Source organism: Camellia sinensis, unplaced genomic scaffold, assembly GCF_055761805.1.
Source record: "Camellia sinensis isolate YWXY unplaced genomic scaffold, ASM5576180v1 Unanchor10, whole genome shotgun sequence".
Taxonomy (NCBI): domain Eukaryota; kingdom Viridiplantae; phylum Streptophyta; class Magnoliopsida; order Ericales; family Theaceae; genus Camellia; species Camellia sinensis.
In genome coordinates, this window is record NW_028128988.1 from 8,639,928 (window position 1) to 8,657,229 (window position 17,302).

The following is a 17,302-nucleotide window of genomic DNA, read 5'->3' on the forward strand; positions in this document are numbered from 1 at the left end:
AATCTTCCAAACAGACTTGTATTGCTAGGTCTACTATGGAATCTGAATTCATAGCTTTAGACAAAGCAGGGGAAGAGGCAGAATGGTTTCGCCACTTCCTTGAAAATACTCGAATATGACCAAAACCGGTGCCTGCTATATGCATACATTGTGATAGTCAATCAGCAATTGGTAGAGCACAGAGTCATATGTATAACGGTAAGTCACGACACATTTGTTGTCGACATAACACCGTACGACAACTACTCTCTAATGGAATTATTTCCATAGAATATGTTAAGTCTAAAGACAACATAGCGGATCCACTAACCAAAGGGTTAGCAAGAGAGTTAGTTGAGAATTCATCGAGGGGAATGGGACTAAAGCCTATTAAATAAGAGTTACCACAACGGCAACCCAACCTAGTTGACTGGAGATCCCAAGATCTAGGTTCAAAGGGACAACCGAGTTGTGATTGACTCAGAAGGATCACTGTGGAGTCCAACTCCTACCCATTTCTATGATAAAATAAGTGATGTCTGCAGCGTTTGAGGTTAAGTAAAATTTTAATGATTCTTATATCTAGGTAAACCTAGTGGAGTATGACAGGATACTTTTCATAAGAATCACCTATGTGAGTGTGAACTGGGCCGGTTCTATAATATTTGTGAAGGGCTACAAGTCTTTAGAGCACTCATGAAGACCAGGTTGTTCAGGGCCAAAATGAACACAATAGTGAGAACTAAACTGTGTCTGGGGATAATCTGTGTGAGTTCTATTGTCTTGGTTTACACAAACGGCTGAACAGTTCAAGACATCATGTTCATTGGTTAGCTAGTAAATCCGATAGTGTCTCACAAGGGAAGGTTCAAAGCCAAAAACTACCTATCATTTGCAGAATATTTCTAATTTCTGTACTCTCTGTAATTACATCATGTTGTTGCATTTTCTCTCTGTCTGGGGGATTGTTGGAAAATTTATAAAGAGGTAGTTGTGAATTGAAATAGACTCCATTTTGAATGAAAGGGTGTAACCTTTCATGGTGTCTTTTTGTTTTAAAGGAAGGGTCAAACCTCCATTTGAATGAAAGGGTGCAAACCTTTCATGGTGTCTCTTTATTTTAAATGAAGGGTTATGTCCCTTCTTCATACCTTTTCTATTCAAATTGAATAGGTGCCAACAAAGCCTATATAAAGGCAGCTCCATTCCAATTTTGATTGATCCCGAAATTCAGTCTGCGTTCTTTATATTGCTGTCCAACTTTTATTTAGTGCATTTTCCTTCATTCTAGTTTTAGGAAAAATAACTAAGAGAGTATAGAACACAGGTTCTAGTTCGCCGAACAAATTGTTTGGAGTGCTACTACAATTTGTGAAGATCATTGTATCTTGGGAGATAGACGCCACTCAACCGTAAGCACCGTAGCGGGGCGAATCTGTCTTAAGGACAGAGTGTCACACACTCGACTTGGTCTTAATTTTAATTCGGTTCGATAAATAAATCCGGTATGTTATTTATTTATTTTGTTTGAATTTATTTTCAAATTTTTTTATATACACAGAAGATTGTTCCAACAAAACGGCCCTTCATTTGGAATCTCCCCAGCCAACTTATTGCAATAGAAATTCATGTATTGGATACGTGAAAGTGCCTCAAGAGACTTAGGTATTTGTCTAGATAGATTGTTGTGTGAAAGATCAAAGAAATCCAATGTTGTCAACTTGCCCATTGTGTTGGGAATGGGTCCCGAGAATGAATTCCTAGACAAATTCAAAGAAGTTAGGCTTTGAAATGACCCAATAACTCTCGAAATGCTTCCTGAGATTTGATTCCAAGATAAATCCACGATTTCGAACACTCTCGATGGCCTTATGTTTGGATCTAGGCTTCCACCTAATGAATTGAACGAAAGATTCAAGAGCCTTAAAGTTTCAAGGTTCCATAAACACGGCGGTATAAAGGTCAATTTATTATGATGAAGCTTCATCACCTGCAAACCTCTTAAGATTTTCGATGCAACTTGGGATCGACCCTGATAACTTATTGTGCTCTGCATACAGTTCCCCCATGTTGCTCAAAAGGCAAATCTCATTTGGAATTGATCCATGAAAGTTGTTATTGCCGAGATACAACCTTTGCAAGCTTTTAATTTTTCCAAGAGTTGAGGGGATGTTTCCATTCAGATTATTGCCAGCCAATGAAAGTACAGTCAAGTTCCTCAAAGAACCAATCTCTTTAGGAATTGTACCAATTAGTTGGTTTTTAGATACAGAAAGTTTTCGCAAAGAGTTTGAAAGATTTCCAATCGAATTGGGTAGGGCACCGTTCAATTTATTTTGTCTCACCGACAACTCCGCCAAGTACAATTTGTCAAATCTATGAGAAAACCAAGTTCAATACTTCCTGGTTCGTTTGTCAGTTGATTTTGAAATAAATGCAAAAGCTGTAGGTGTTTTAGATTGCCTAAATGTTTTGGTATTGGTCCAGTAAACAAGTTGGCAGCTAGAATTAGCATAGTGAGCTTAGAAGAATTGCAGAGAGATGAAGGGATGTTTCCAGTTAGTTGATTGGCATCCAAAAAGAGGAATTCAAGATTAGAAAGGAAAATGCCATTATTTGTTGGAAGGCTTCCAGAAAAGGCATTCAAACTCAAGTGAATTTGAACCATTGAAGACTCGTTAAAAATTACAGGAGGTATTGGACCTATGAAATTATTGAATACAAGGAAAATTAACTTCAAATTTGGAAGTTGTGCCAATTCAGTTGGAACGTTTCCATAAATGTGATTCGCTTCTAGCCCAAACACTTCCAAGCTTGAAATATTGCCAAAGGAATGTGGAATAGTGCCAGAGCTCCCATAAGAGAAGCATTGTACAGCCTCCGCACTAACATGAGAGAGAGAGAGAGAGAGAGAGAGAGAATGCTTCTTTCAATCAAAACTTCAATGACAACGGCTAGGACAAGAAAGTAGTGGGGAGAAACTTGGAAGGAGAGCCATGGCTTGTAATTCACTTCAATGACTTCATAAAAATGCCAAATGGGGTCAAGGGGGGGCGTACTTGACTCCATAGCTAGTCTGTGGGGTCATTAAATGGCCTGTGAAGCTAAAAAAAAAAAATCGATATTATTTAATTCATTCAAATCATTTTATGACTCCCTTCCATCCTAGAGAGAATTATTTAGGATTTTGAATAAAAGTTTAAAACCGGAATCTTCTCATGAATTTGGCTCAAATAAGTCCTTAACGATAAATCTAACTTGACCATCTCATTAACCTGACTCAAACTATTCAGTCCAAAAAATATTTAATATTATCTAAAAAAATACTCCACTGTTAAATTTAATTTTAATCCCTTAAAATTAATATTGTTCCATTTAAAATATAAAAAAAAAACACTTGACAAACAATATTATCCTTGTAAATTGTAATTTAAAAAAAAATATATACAAAATATAATTTGTTAAAATTGAATTTGATAGTGACCGTTGATATCTTTCTAACTCTCAACTTTTTACGTATAACATTGTCATCGTGTGTTAATTTGGTGAATTTATACTTTAATTTGATTGTTTTAATAGTATTAATTAATTTGATAAGATGAATTATTAAAAAATAAAATAAAAATGCGTATAACTTAATAATATAAGTCTAATAAAAAATGTTTAACCCGATTCAATTTGATTTTGGCTTGTAAGATTTGGACTTAAGGGTGAGATATGGTTTTAATTTTTTTTAAATAAACCCGGTCCATACTAACCCGTTGACCGATTAAAATTCGAAAAACTCATTAATATGGAACGTGAACATAATAGTTGATGACCCCATAAAAATGCCAGATGGGTTCAAACTTTCAACTAACACCTTATTTGTCAATAGACTCTTTTAATTAAAAATTTAAAAAGTTATTAAAAATTATTACATCATTCTATTTTTTTTAAAATTTTTTTACTAAAAAATTTAAAAATTATTAAGATAATTAATTATCAAATGAAGTCTAATTATTTGGGATATAAAACAGATAGACTTGACTCCCAGTGACCACTTAAAAAAAATTATAAATAAAGTCACTTCACAAATTTAAATTTCTCAAATTTTATAAGAAAAATAAATTTGTTTGCACTAAACAACCTTCAGTGTGTATGATTTTAAATTTTAAAAAATAGTTTCAGCTTTTTTTATTTTTTAAATACACCGCAACTGTAATTTTTTTTTAAAATTCAACACAAAAGAAATTGAAAAAATAAAAATGTATTCCATATATATATATATATTTGTATTTAGTGAATTTTTTTAAAAATTCATAATTATTTTTTAAAATTATATTTAGAGTAAGTGAATTTAAAAGTAAAAGGAATTTGCTTAAAAAAATTCAAAAACTGTTTTTAAAAATTATTACCAAACAAAATGATTTAAACTTCTCAAAGCAATGAATTTTTAATAGTTGTAGATTTTTATTTAATAGGATCAAATTATGTAAAATAAAATATTAACGATGTAAACAGGAGCCGTTAATGGCACGATAGAAAATTATAGCTTTGTTTAGTTTAAGTTTTCAGTCTTAATTTGTTTTTATTGAATTTTTTTTTCTTCATATTTTGGTCATTTTTTTTTTACTTTTAATACATTTAAAAAGTAAAACAGTTTACCAGAAGTAAGAAAAGAATTCACTAAAAATAAATAAAAATTCATGCAAATTAATTAAAATATTAAAAAAAATCACTAAAAATAAACGATAACTCATCTAAAGTAGTTTTTGAAAAATCAATCCATGCGAAAACTATTATTTCAAGCTTGTGTTACTTAAAACGAAACTTTTACCCTGACTCTTCAGTGCCGTTCCATTGATACAATTTTCTCCATATTTATAAAAAATTATTTAATAATTCTAGGTAAATCTATGTGACGTTTCAACTTGATATTTTATTGATTTAAAAATGCTATGAACTGTGAAAAAGTGTTCCAAATTTAGGAGGTAGATTCCCTTCAATCTAGGAGAGCGTTGTTTTGGTCAGTGAGGTTCATCATGGATATCATTTCGATAATTCAAACTGTTCATTTTGTTAGGCACTTTGTGTATATTATCCACACAAAAAATTAGATTGCTTTGACAATCGTAACCTATTTAATTTATTATTTTTATCAAAAAAATGATTTATTTTTAAAAATACACTTGTAATTTATTTTTTATTAAATAAACTAATTTGTTCTTTGGCAATACGAGTCTGTTGCATTACAATTTACAACCCATTCGAGTTCGTTTGGCTTTGCATTCCAAACTCATTCATCAATTCGAGCTTGATTAATAAAAGTGTTTGACTCGAGATTTGATTGATTTAAAATTATAAAAAAAAATAAAAAATTGATAAATTTAAAATTATAAATTATAAAAAAAAATTATAGATAAGTGTAAAAGATCAAAAAATCATTATAATTACATGGAGTTATATTTTTCTATGCAACATTTTAATAAATAATTTTTTGACTTCCCACTATATTGTAATTTTCTCAATTTTATATTACAAATTGTATTGTTCTCACTTAAAATTATAAATACTTTTATTTCAAACCAATCAAAACTTATTCTTTGTTCATGCTTTTATAGTGTGTAAACAAAACAAAACAAAAATATAATGTTAGGGCATTTTATTTTTGTGCACTCCCCACCACCTTTTTAGATAAGGGCTTCCATACCTCACACACACATTCAAAAGAATTTAATGCAATTGTTATGAAGAATATGGACCAGTATAGTTAGAATTTAAGAATTTATATACAGAAAACTATTAAAAAAAAATGAGTGTAGCCTGTATTTAATTCTTATATGGTGAAACTCAAATTTAGAGACTACAAACTGTTTTATTTATTTTTTGATATTTTTCTATGTCTGGACTCTCGATCCTTAACTGAAAAATCTAGAAACCTCCTAAATGTTGATTTGTGATTATGTATCAATTTTAAGCAGAATATAACAATCCCAATCAAACAATCAAGACAAAGAGACACAAGCGATTTTACGTGGAAAAACTACAATTGGACACCTCCAATTGTGATAAAAAAAACCACGGGCAACAGCCACAAGAACAATCCACTAAGAAGATTTAAAGGAATTACACAGGTATACTCTCAATTACCTAGCGAATCCACAATGCCTAATTGAACCAACCTCTATGTGCCTCTTTCAACCCCATCTTCACCTCGGAATTGTTTTTCCAAAAAGCCACTCCAGGATCCACCGAAGCTTCAGGCTCGAATTCTTCAGACTCCACCGAATAACAACTCTCTCTTTTGTGTATAACAAACCAAACCTTTGATGTACTCTCTTTAAACCATGAGTTGAATACTCAATAAAAATATCAAAGAAACTAGCAAAATATCTCCCGATATAAACTTTAAGATCCAAGAAGAAGATCTGGAGAAGTTCCTTTAGTGTTGGGAGAAAACCAACTATTTATAGAAAACCAAAGCAATCCTAGTTTCCGAAGAAAACCAACTTCTTAACAAATCTGGAAATTTGGGATCGCGCGGTCCGCTCGAGCGTGGGTCTTCCCACTCGAGCGGAGACTTCAAATTCTGTGATTTCATACAGGCTCTACGCTCGAGCGTCGGTTTCCACGCTCGAGCGTCGAATCACACCATCCAGTATTTTTTCAGACATAGCAGAGATACTGTGAGCTTGTAAACCCCGCTCGAGCGCCCGTTTCCCCGCTCAAGCGGGAAGGCCAAAACTGGAAAAATTGGAAAAGTATAACATGATCGGACAGGCAACTTTGAATGCATTTTTGCATTTTGCTTCGGGCCGCGAGCTGACCGGGCAGCTCGACCCCCGTAATAATCAGCGAAGTGGCAAACTTGTATACATTGACATCACAAACTTCTCTACAAAACACGATTCGGGTTAGATTCGCCTCTAACAACTCATAGCCTCACTGAAATATAAATGCGAATAAAATTACAACTCAATGGAGTTTTGTCAAACGGGATTGCCAAGAAATAAAACTTAACAATCTCCCCCTTTGGCAATGCCGTGACAAAACACACCTAACAAATAAAAATCCTAATCACCCCAACCCATTACAGCCAACAAAAGCAAACTTCTTTTTCAAGGTCATGATCTGCAAAACAGTCATTAGTGCCACAATCTCCAAAACAACTATTAGTCCCACAAGAGTATATGAAAAAGCAATAGACATATGACACAGTTATCTTGAAACAAGAATAGATGAAAACTAAGACTCATGAAAAACACCTCTCAAACAACAAAAGCAAGATCATAAACCACACAAGCAATGATATGATGATGTAAATATCAGGAGCATGCAAGAAGGAAATAATTAGCAAACAGTGCATAGCAACTTGCAAAACAATTAAAGCCAATCTCCCTTACCAAACATATCAAAGTGTGTTCATGCTAACAAACTCTTGCAAGGATAAACCAAACTCCCTTACCAACCCAAAACAAGATAAACCAAACTCCCCCTTACTAAAACTAACCACAAACACTGAAAACAGTGCAAAATAAAAAAATAAAAAAAAAATATGGTGGAGCAAGCAAGGAATTTCAGATTAGTACCTTAAAACACACAAGACTATCCAAGAAGCACAATTACTAGTAAACACAATGTGCACAGTCTGTAGAAAATTCCTCATGAAAGAAAGTGATGCATTATGTGAAAAGCATAGATCCCATGATAAAAAATGTGTGTGTGACTCTTGGAGTTCGACAAACACTAGATTCAATCCTAGTAGTGATCTGAAAATTGGACCTCCGACAAGAGAATCTAAGCACAACAAAGGAAAGTCAAACCACTAGGAATCAAGGGGTATTTGGTGAGTAAAGGTGGAGGCTCCCCCTCAATCAATCAATCTTTTTCCTTTTTTTTTTTTTCACACTCTTGTATTAATTTTTTGGACGAAATTCATTTGAATTTAAAAAAAAAAAATTTGTGGGAATTTAATTCAAATTTAAATTCCAACTTTTGTTCGAATTTCCTCAACAGATTAAAACTGTTTTTCAGTTTTTTAACTTCCAGAAAACTACCCAGCAGTTCTGGGTTTAACTGTCCGACAGTTAAATTTGTTCAAACAGATAAAATCTGTTTGAATTTTGATGTATACCTGTTCATTTCAAATAAGGCATATGTTTAGTTCAAATTTTTGCACCTGGAGTTATGGACAAAGTGAACCTTAGCCCAAACCACCACACGCGCGCGCGCGCCGCCGCCGTCCGTCCGTCCGGCCGAGCTGGGCCGGGCGCGGGTATGGGTCAGGTTGGTTCTTGTATGAATTTTTTGGACGAAATTTATTTGATTTTTTTCAAAAAAAAATTATTGCGGGAATTTAATTCAAATTTGAATTCCAATTTTTGTCCAACTTCTGTCCGAATTTCCTCAATAGATTAAAACTGTTTTTCAGTTTTTTAACTTCCAGAAAACTGCCCAGCAGTTCCGGGTTTAACTGTCCAACAGTTAAATCTGTTCAAACAGATTAAATCTGTTTGAATTTTGAAGTATACCTATTCATTTCAAATAAGGCATCTATTTAGTTCAAAATTCTGCACGTGTTCGGCTCTATATATACCAGCACTGTCCAACATTTTTTCCAATCCGAAAGTTAGTCTGTTTTTATGCTTTTGCTGTCCAGATTTTGCTCTAGTGTATTTATTCTTCATATATTAGTTTTACATTATATAATTAGAGAGTTAGAACACAGGTTTGGTTCGCCGAACAATTTGTTTTGGAGTGCTACTACAAATTGGTTAAGATCATTGTATCTTAGGAGATAGACGCCACTCAACCGTAAGCACCGTAGCGGGGTGAATCTGTCTTAAGGACAGAGTGTCTCACACTCGACTTGGTCTTTGAATTATTTATTCGGTTTTACAAAATAAATACTGTAAGTTTTATTTTATTTTGTTTGAATTGTTTGAATTTATTTTATTTACACAGAAGATTGTTCCAACAATCTTAAGACAGATTCGAATTATTCTGTTTATAGAATTTTTTGTTTGTTTCCTTTTCTCTTTCTTCTTTTAATAAAATAATTTTCTGTGGATTTACAAAATAATATTCTGGTTGGAAAAACAAATAGTGATTATATGCTATTTGACAGATAGTAGTAATATACTGTCTATTTTTTTTGATAACTAGTAGTACGATACTGGTGTCATTAACAATTCAGAATATATTTTTGTGGAATTTTTTCAGAAATTAATTTTGGGTTTTAGAAATTATTTTCTGAGTTTTCATTACTTAAAATTCTGTTTTAGTATTTTAATTATTGAAGTGTTACAGAAATTAATTTTCTGTTTGGAATTAATTTGGTTAAATAAAATTTTATTTTATTTCCAAATTAATTGAAAAATAAAAGTTATTTTCTTATTTCTTTTATTTTACAGAAATTAATTTTCTGTGTAGAATTAATTTGGTTAAATAAAATTTTATTTTATTTCTAAATTAATTGAAAAATAAAAGTTATTTTCTTATTTGTTTTATTTTACAGAATTTAATTTTCTGTGTGAAATTAATTTGGTTAAATAAAATTTTATTTTATTTCCAAATTAATTGAAAAATAAAAGTTATTTTCTTGTTTCTTTTGTTTTACAGAATTTAATTTCCTGTGTCGAATTAATTTGGTTGAATAAAATTTTATTTTATTTCTAAATTAATTGAAAAATAAAAGTTACATTCGTGTTTCTTTTATTTTTACAGAATTTAATTCTGTGAATTTGGTTTAATTTTCTGTGTAGTGTAAATTCTAATTATAACTTTGTTTTATAAATTAGAATTGATGGCTACTGAAACTAATTCCCAAACAAGTACTAATGTGGTGGCTGCAATTGCACCAACCCCCTCTCATGTGGTGACAGTACCAATAAATCATGGAGAGAAGCCAGAGAAGTTCTCAAGAACTGACTTTAAAAGATGGCAACATAAAGTGTTGTTCTATCTTACAACTCTGAACCTGGCTCGTTTCCTCCGTAAAGATGCTCCTATCTTGAAAGAGGATGAAACTGACCGGCAAGTGGTTGCTGTGGTTGATGCCTGGAAATATGCCGATTTCCTTTGTCGGAACTACATCTTGAACGGACTTGACAACACATTATACAACGTCCGGCAAAGGAACTTTGGGAGTCTTTAGAGAAAAAATACAAAACGAAAGATGTCGACTCAAAGAAATTTGTGGTTGGCAGATTCCTAGATTTTGTAATGGTTGATTCAAAATCTGTGATCAGCCAAGTTCAAGATTTCCAACTCATTCTGCATGACATTCATGCAGAAGGTATGTCTCTCAGTGAATCCTTCCAAGTTGCAGCCTTAATTGAAAAATTACCAAAAGGCTGGAAGGAATTCAAGAACTACCTCAAACACAAGCGCAAAGAAATTTCTATAGAAGAATTAATTGTGCGTTTGAGGATTGAGGAGGACAACCGCAATTCTGAAAAGTGGGCTGGTAAGCATCCTATGGAGTCTAAGGCAAATGTGGTGGAACATGTTTCAAAAACTAAGAAACGAAAGTCTTCTGGAGAAAGTTCATCACAAGACTCTGAAGGGGAGGAAAATAAAAAGTACAAGTTTAATGGCAAATGTTACATCTGTGACAAAGGGGGACATCGGGCGAAAGATTGCCGTAGCAAAGGCAAAAGCAAAAGAAGAACAAGCAAGAAGCCTGTTCAAGCCCATATGACCGAAGTGGACAAGATTTCCAATGGTGTAGATGACATCAATCTTTCTGTAGTTGTTTCTGAGGCAAATCTTGTCGGAAATCCTAAAGAATGGTGGGTGGACACTGGTGCTACTCGCCATATCTGTGCCGACAAAAAGATGTTCACATCTTATTCTATAGTGGACAATGGTGAACAACTTTTTATGGGCAACTCCTCAACTTCCAAAGTTGAAGGACAAGGAAAGATTGTACTCAAGATGACATCTGGAAAGGAACTCACTCTCAACAATGTGCTGCATGTACCGGACATTCGCAAGAATCTTGTTTCTGGATCTTTGTTGAGTAAGAATAGGTTTAGGCTAGTATTTGAGAGTGATAAATTTGTACTTACTAAGAATGGGATGTCTGTAGGAAAAGGTTACATGTCTGATGGCCTTTTCAAGTTAAATGTAATGACCGTTGTACCCTCAGTTATTAATAATAATACATCTTCTTCTTACTTGCTTGAGTCTTCAAATTTATGGCATGGTAGACTAGGACATGTTAATTATTGATCTTTGCATAGATTAATTAATATGGAATGTTTACCTAAATTTGACATTGATTCAAATTATAAATGTGAAATTTGCGTTGAGGCGAAGTTATCTAAAACTCCTTTTCATTCAATTGAAAGAAGTACGGAACCACTTGAATTAATTCATAGTGACATTTGTCATTTTAAATCAATCCAAACTAGAGGTAAGAAAAAGTATTTTATCACTTTTATAAATGACTATACTAGATATAGTTATGTTTATTTAATTCGAACCAAGGATGAAGCTTTGGAAACTTTCGTTCAATATAAGAATGAAGTTGAAAGTCAACTTGGTAAGAAAATCAAGAAACTTAGAAGTGATAGAGGTGGTGAATATGAATCACCTTTTGGTGAATTTTGTAAAGAACATGGAATAATTCATCAAACCACCGCTTCTTACTCACCTCAGCAAAATGGAATTGCTGAAAGGAAAAATAGGACTTTAAAAGAAATGATGAATGCCATGTTAATAAGTTCTGGATTACCTCAGAATTTGTGGGGGAAAGCAATACTTTCTGCTAATTATATACTTAATAAAGTACTCCGAAAGAAAGTGAATCATACACCTTATAAATTGTGGCATGGAAGAGTACCATCCTACAAATACTTCAAAGTGTGGGGGTGTTTGGCTAAAGTGGCTATTCCTAGTCCTAAAAAGACTATGATAGGTTCTAAGACCATTCATTGCATTTTCATTGGTTATGCCAAGAATAGTAGTGCATATCGGTTTTTGATTCATAAATCAAAACATTTCGAAATGCATGTAAATACTATTATTGAATCTCGAAATGCATCTTTCTTTGAACATGTATTTCCAAATAAAACTGGACAAGAGACTAGTAACAATAAAAGATCTCATAATGCTATTACTAGTCAAGATCAAGAATATGATCAAGAACAAGAGTTAGATCAAAATGAGGAAGAGGAGCCTAGGCGTAGTAAACGTGCTAGAACCTCAAAATTTTTTGGTCTAGGATTTCTAACGTTTTTGTTAGAAAATGAGCCTTTAACTTTTAAAGAGGCTATGTCCAGTCCTGAAGCTCCTTTATGGAAGGAAGCTATCAATAGTGAAGTTGAATCCATATTGCAAAATCACACTTAGGAATTGGTGGATTTGCCACCAGGTTGTAAACCTCTTGGGTACAAGTGGATTTTCAAAAGGAAATTGAAAGCGGATGGATCAATAGACAAATACAAGGCAAGACTTGTGGTCAAAGGTTTTAGACAAAAAGAAGGTCTTGATTACTTTGACATATACTCACCAGTTACTAGAATAACATCCATTAGAATGCTAATTGCCATTGCATCTTTATACAATCTAGAAATTCATCAAATGGATGTGAAAACCGTTTTCTTAAATGGTGAGTTAAATGAAGAAATTTACATGGAACAACCAAAACGTTTTTCTGTTCCAGGAAAAGAAAAGAAAGTGTGTAAATTGGTTAAATTATTATATGGTTTAAAACAAGCGCCAAAGCAATGGCATGAGAAATTTGACAAGGCAATGATGTCAAATGGATTCAAAATTAATGAGTGTGACAAATGTGTTTATATTAAAAACACAGACAAAGGTTATGTCATTGTATGTCATTATGTAGATAATATGTTCATCATAGGCAGTAATAATGATATGATTAAAACTACCAAGAAAATGTTGAATAAACATTTTGACATGAAGGACATGGGCATTGCTGATGTAATTCTTGGTATGAAAATTACCAAAACATCAGAAGGTTATGCTTTGTCACAATCTCATTACATTGAGAAAATACTTGACAAATTCAGCAAAGATGATGATCATCTTGCTAGAACACTTGTAGATGTTAATTTGTTTCTATCTAAGAATGTACAGGAAAGTATTTCTCAATTAGAGTATGCCCAAATTATTGGAAGTTTAATGTACTTGATGAACTGCACTCGCCCAGATATTGCTTATGCAGTAAGTAAATTAAGTAGATATATGAGTAACCCGGGAGTAGAACACTGGAAATCAATTATATGGATTCTAAGATATCTCTGATTTACTCGTAACATTGGGCTTAATTATACTTGATATCCAATAGTACTTGAAGGATACTGTGATGCAAATTGAATATCGGATACTAGAGACTCAAAGTCCACCAGTGGGTATGTCTTTACTCTCGGTGGGGCGGCTGTATCTTGGAAATCTTCCAAACAGACTTGTATTGCTAGGTCTACTGTGGAATCAGAATTCATAACTTTAGACAAAGCTGGGGAAGAGGCAGAATGGCTTCGCCACTTCCTTGAAGATATTCCAATATGGCCAAAACCGGTGCTTGCTATATGCATACATTGCGATAATAGATCAGCAATAGGTAGAGCACAGAGTCATATGTATAATGGTAAGCCTAGACACATTCGTCGTCGACATAATACCGTAAGACAACTACTCTCTAATGGAATTATTTCCATTGATTATGTGAAGTCTAAAGACAACATAACGGATCCACTAACCAAAGGGTTAGCAAGAGAGTTAGTTGAGAATTCATCAAAGGGAATGGGACTTAAGCCTATTAAATAAGAGTTACCACAACGGCAACCCAACCTAGTTGACTGGAGATCCCAAGATCTAGGCTCAAAGGGACAACCGAGTTGTGAATGACTCCGAAGGATCACTGGGGAGTTAAACTCCTACCCAGTTTTATGATGAAATAGTGATGACTGCAGCGTTTTAGGTTAAGTAAAATTTTAATGATTCTTATATCGAGGTAAACTTAGTGGAGTATGGAAGGATACTCTTCATAAGAATCACCTATGTGAGTGTGAACTGGGCCAGTTCTATGAGATTTGTGCAGGGCTACAAGTCTTTAGAGCACTCATGAAAGACCGGGTTGTTCAGGGCCAAAATGAACACAATAGTGAGAACTAAACTGTGTCTGGGAATATACTGTGTGAGTTCTATTGTCTTGGTTTACATAAACGGCTGAACAGTTCAAGACATCATGTTCACTGTATAGCTAGTGAATCCAATAGTGTCTCACAAGGGAAGGTTCAAAGCCAAAAGCTACATATCCTTTGCAGAATATTTCTAATTTCTGTACTCTATGTATTTAGATCATGTTGTTGCATTTTCTCTCCGTCAAATTCCATTCATGTGGAGGATTGTTGGAAAAATGGTTTATATAGGCTTATTTTGGGCCGACTTTGAGCCCAAAATTGAGTGGGCCCCGAACGTCTTTTGGGGCAGGTCTGAAGAGGTGAAGTGTTCGTTGCCGCGTGGTAAGTCACACGATGAAGATGGTTCGTCAAAACCATTTATGAGTGAATGGAAACATGACGTCATTTTCAGGTTCGTGGAATGAACATTTAAAGTTTGTAATGTGGGTTTCCTTGTGAGGCTTGTCCCACATTGAAACTTTAAGAGAGTTTTGTTGAGTTTATAAGCTCTAGCCTACAATACTTGGGTTGGGCCCCAAGGGGCACCCCAAGTTTGTAGAAGGGAGGAGTTATGGACAAAGTGAACCTTAGCCCAAACCACTACACATGCGCGCGTGCGCCGCCGCCGCCGTCCGTCTGGCCGAGCTGAACCGGGCACGGGTGTGGGTTGTGGGTCGGGTCGGTTCTTGTATTAATTTTTTGGACGAAATTCATTTGATTTTTTTCAAAAAAAAAAAATAAATTTGCGGAATTTAATTCAAATTTGAATTCCAATTTTTGTCCAACTTCTGTCCGAATTTCTTCAACAGATTAAAACTGTTTTTCAATTTTTTAACTTCCAGAAAACTACCCAGTAGTTCTGGGTTTAACTGTCCAACAGTTAAATCTGTTTAAATTTTGAAGTATACCTGTTCATTTCAAATAAGGCATCTGTTCAGTTCAAAATTCTGTACCTGTTCGGCTCTATATATACCAGCATTGTCCAGCATTTTTTCCAATCCGAAAATCAGTCTGCTTTTATGCTTTTGCTGTCCAGATTTTGCTCTAGTGCATTTATTCTTCATATATTAGTTTTAGATTAAATAATCAAAGAGTTAGAACACAGGTTTGGTTCGCCGAACAATTTGTTTTGGAGTGCTACTACAAATTGGTTAAGATCATTGTATCCTGGGAGATAGACGCCACTCAACTGTAAGCACCGTAGCGGGGCGAATCTGTTTTAAGGACAGAGTGTCTCACACTTGACTTGGTCTTTGAATTATTTATTCGATTCTACAAAATAAATACTGTAAGTTTTATTTTATTTTGTTTGAATTGTTTGAATTTATTTTATTTACACAGAAGATTGTTCCAACAGCAAGAACCGTTAATCTCTCTCTTTCTTTGTTTTCTTTTTGATTTTCTTTGTATATGAACACCTAATGCTATGTGAAGGAAAGGTATATTATAATATTTTCTCTCCTCTCTTCTATAAAAATGGGGGAAAATCTAGTAACTTACAGGGATACTAGCAATTGATTAATTTGTGTTTGACATTTATTATTATATTGTCACTGGCTTTGTGTGTGTGTCTCTTTATTGAAATTGTGTGAATGTAACTCTTACTTGGTTACAGTTTTGTATTTTGATACAAGGGTATTTCATGTTTTTCGTTATGCATTTTCTGATTTGATTTATTTATTTATTTTTTTATATTTTTGTGAACATATAAACTTTTTCTCATGTTGATGTCTTCATGCTTTGTCCCCTTAAAAATAAGTTGTTTCGTAGTCACATTTTTTGTTCTTTTTTTTTTTTTTTTTTCTTTTCATATCTGCATTTGTTTATAAACCAGTAATTAGATTTTTCGCAGGTGGGAAGAGGGGGAGTAGTAGGTGTTGCAGGTGGTTTTTAGGTTGTCCCCCTAACCAAGTTTTTGGTTGTTTTATTAAACTTAATTTACTCATATGATCCCTGTCTTTACCTTAGAAGTGCTTAGTAGTTGGCTTTTGGTTCACAAATTTTTCTTAAAGGTGGCAAGTAGTTGGGTTTACAAATTAAGTAGTGAGTTGGCTAATTCTTGGATGATTCATTATTAAGCCATAAATGTGTTAAAAATATTTCATTTGTTTGGTTGTTTTGCTTGATTATCGAAATACATTGCTTTTTAATCAATATATGGATTTTCTAATTTATTTTACTTCTTTTAATTTTTGTTGCATTTTTTTTGTTTCTCAAAAGTGGTGCAAAGAAGAAGTAACCCAATAACTAGCTTTGTATTGCACTGTAAAGGTACATTAGTTGTTTTTGCTTATATTTTAGAACAGTATCTTTTTTTTAATTGTTTTTAAGCTCTAAAATTGCTCTATGTTTTTTTCATTATAGTAGTTCAATTGCATTGATCAATTGAATGTTGGATAATGCAAAAGACCAAGAAATTTGGCAACTTACTATGGGATGTAATCTTCCAGGGATGTAAGAAAATTGGTAGCTTACCTGTTTTGGCTTTAAATAGTTTGAATGCTCTCAATCGAATCTTATTGGATGTGAAGTTATAAAATATTTTGGATTGATTATGAAAAACTATTGTGTTGATGTCCATTTTAAGTTTTATGTTTGTGTTGTTTGAGTACAACCTTTGAATAATATATATATATATACTAGGCCGGCCCTGAGGGTAGGCAAGAGAGGCTTGCGCCTTGGGCCTCAAATTTGGGCTGAAAATAAGGGCCTCCAAATATAATTTTGTGTTTTAGATATAAAAAAAAGGCCCAAATACAATAGACTCAATTGAACATGGGGCTAAAAAAAAAGCAACAAGACTAGATTATTATTATTTTTAAGTATTTATAATGATTGCTTTCTATCTTAATATATGAAAGCAATTTTTTATTTATAATTTTAATGATTATATGTGCAAGTAAATATTTTTGTAGTTACAAACAAATAAAAAAGTTGTAACTTATCGTTTTATCTATGAATATATATATATATATATATATATATTTTTAATGTGAGAGGGTCCCATTTCCGAAGTTCGCCTTGGCCCCCCTAAATCTTAGGGCCGGCCCTGTATATATATATATATATATTTTTAAGGGATATAGTAAATGATCATCTCTAAATAAATTGTCTTCATTGTTCAAAGTATTCTATAGAGGACTTCTTTGGTACCCAAAAGCATTATTGATGTGGACTTCTTTGGTATT

General features: G+C 33.3%; 1 long non-coding RNA gene across 1 annotated transcript in view; it reads left to right on the forward strand.

Annotated features, from left to right (window-relative positions):
• The window catches only part of LOC145814442 (uncharacterized), a 78,979-nt gene extending 62,834 nt beyond the window's left edge, over positions 1 to 16,145 (forward strand). Inside the window, exon 3 of the long non-coding RNA XR_014357795.1 lies at positions 15,967 to 16,145. This is a non-coding gene — a long non-coding RNA (uncharacterized LOC145814442). The remainder of the gene's footprint in view (positions 1 to 15,966) is intronic.
• Positions 16,146 to 17,302: the final 1,157 nt, after the last annotated feature.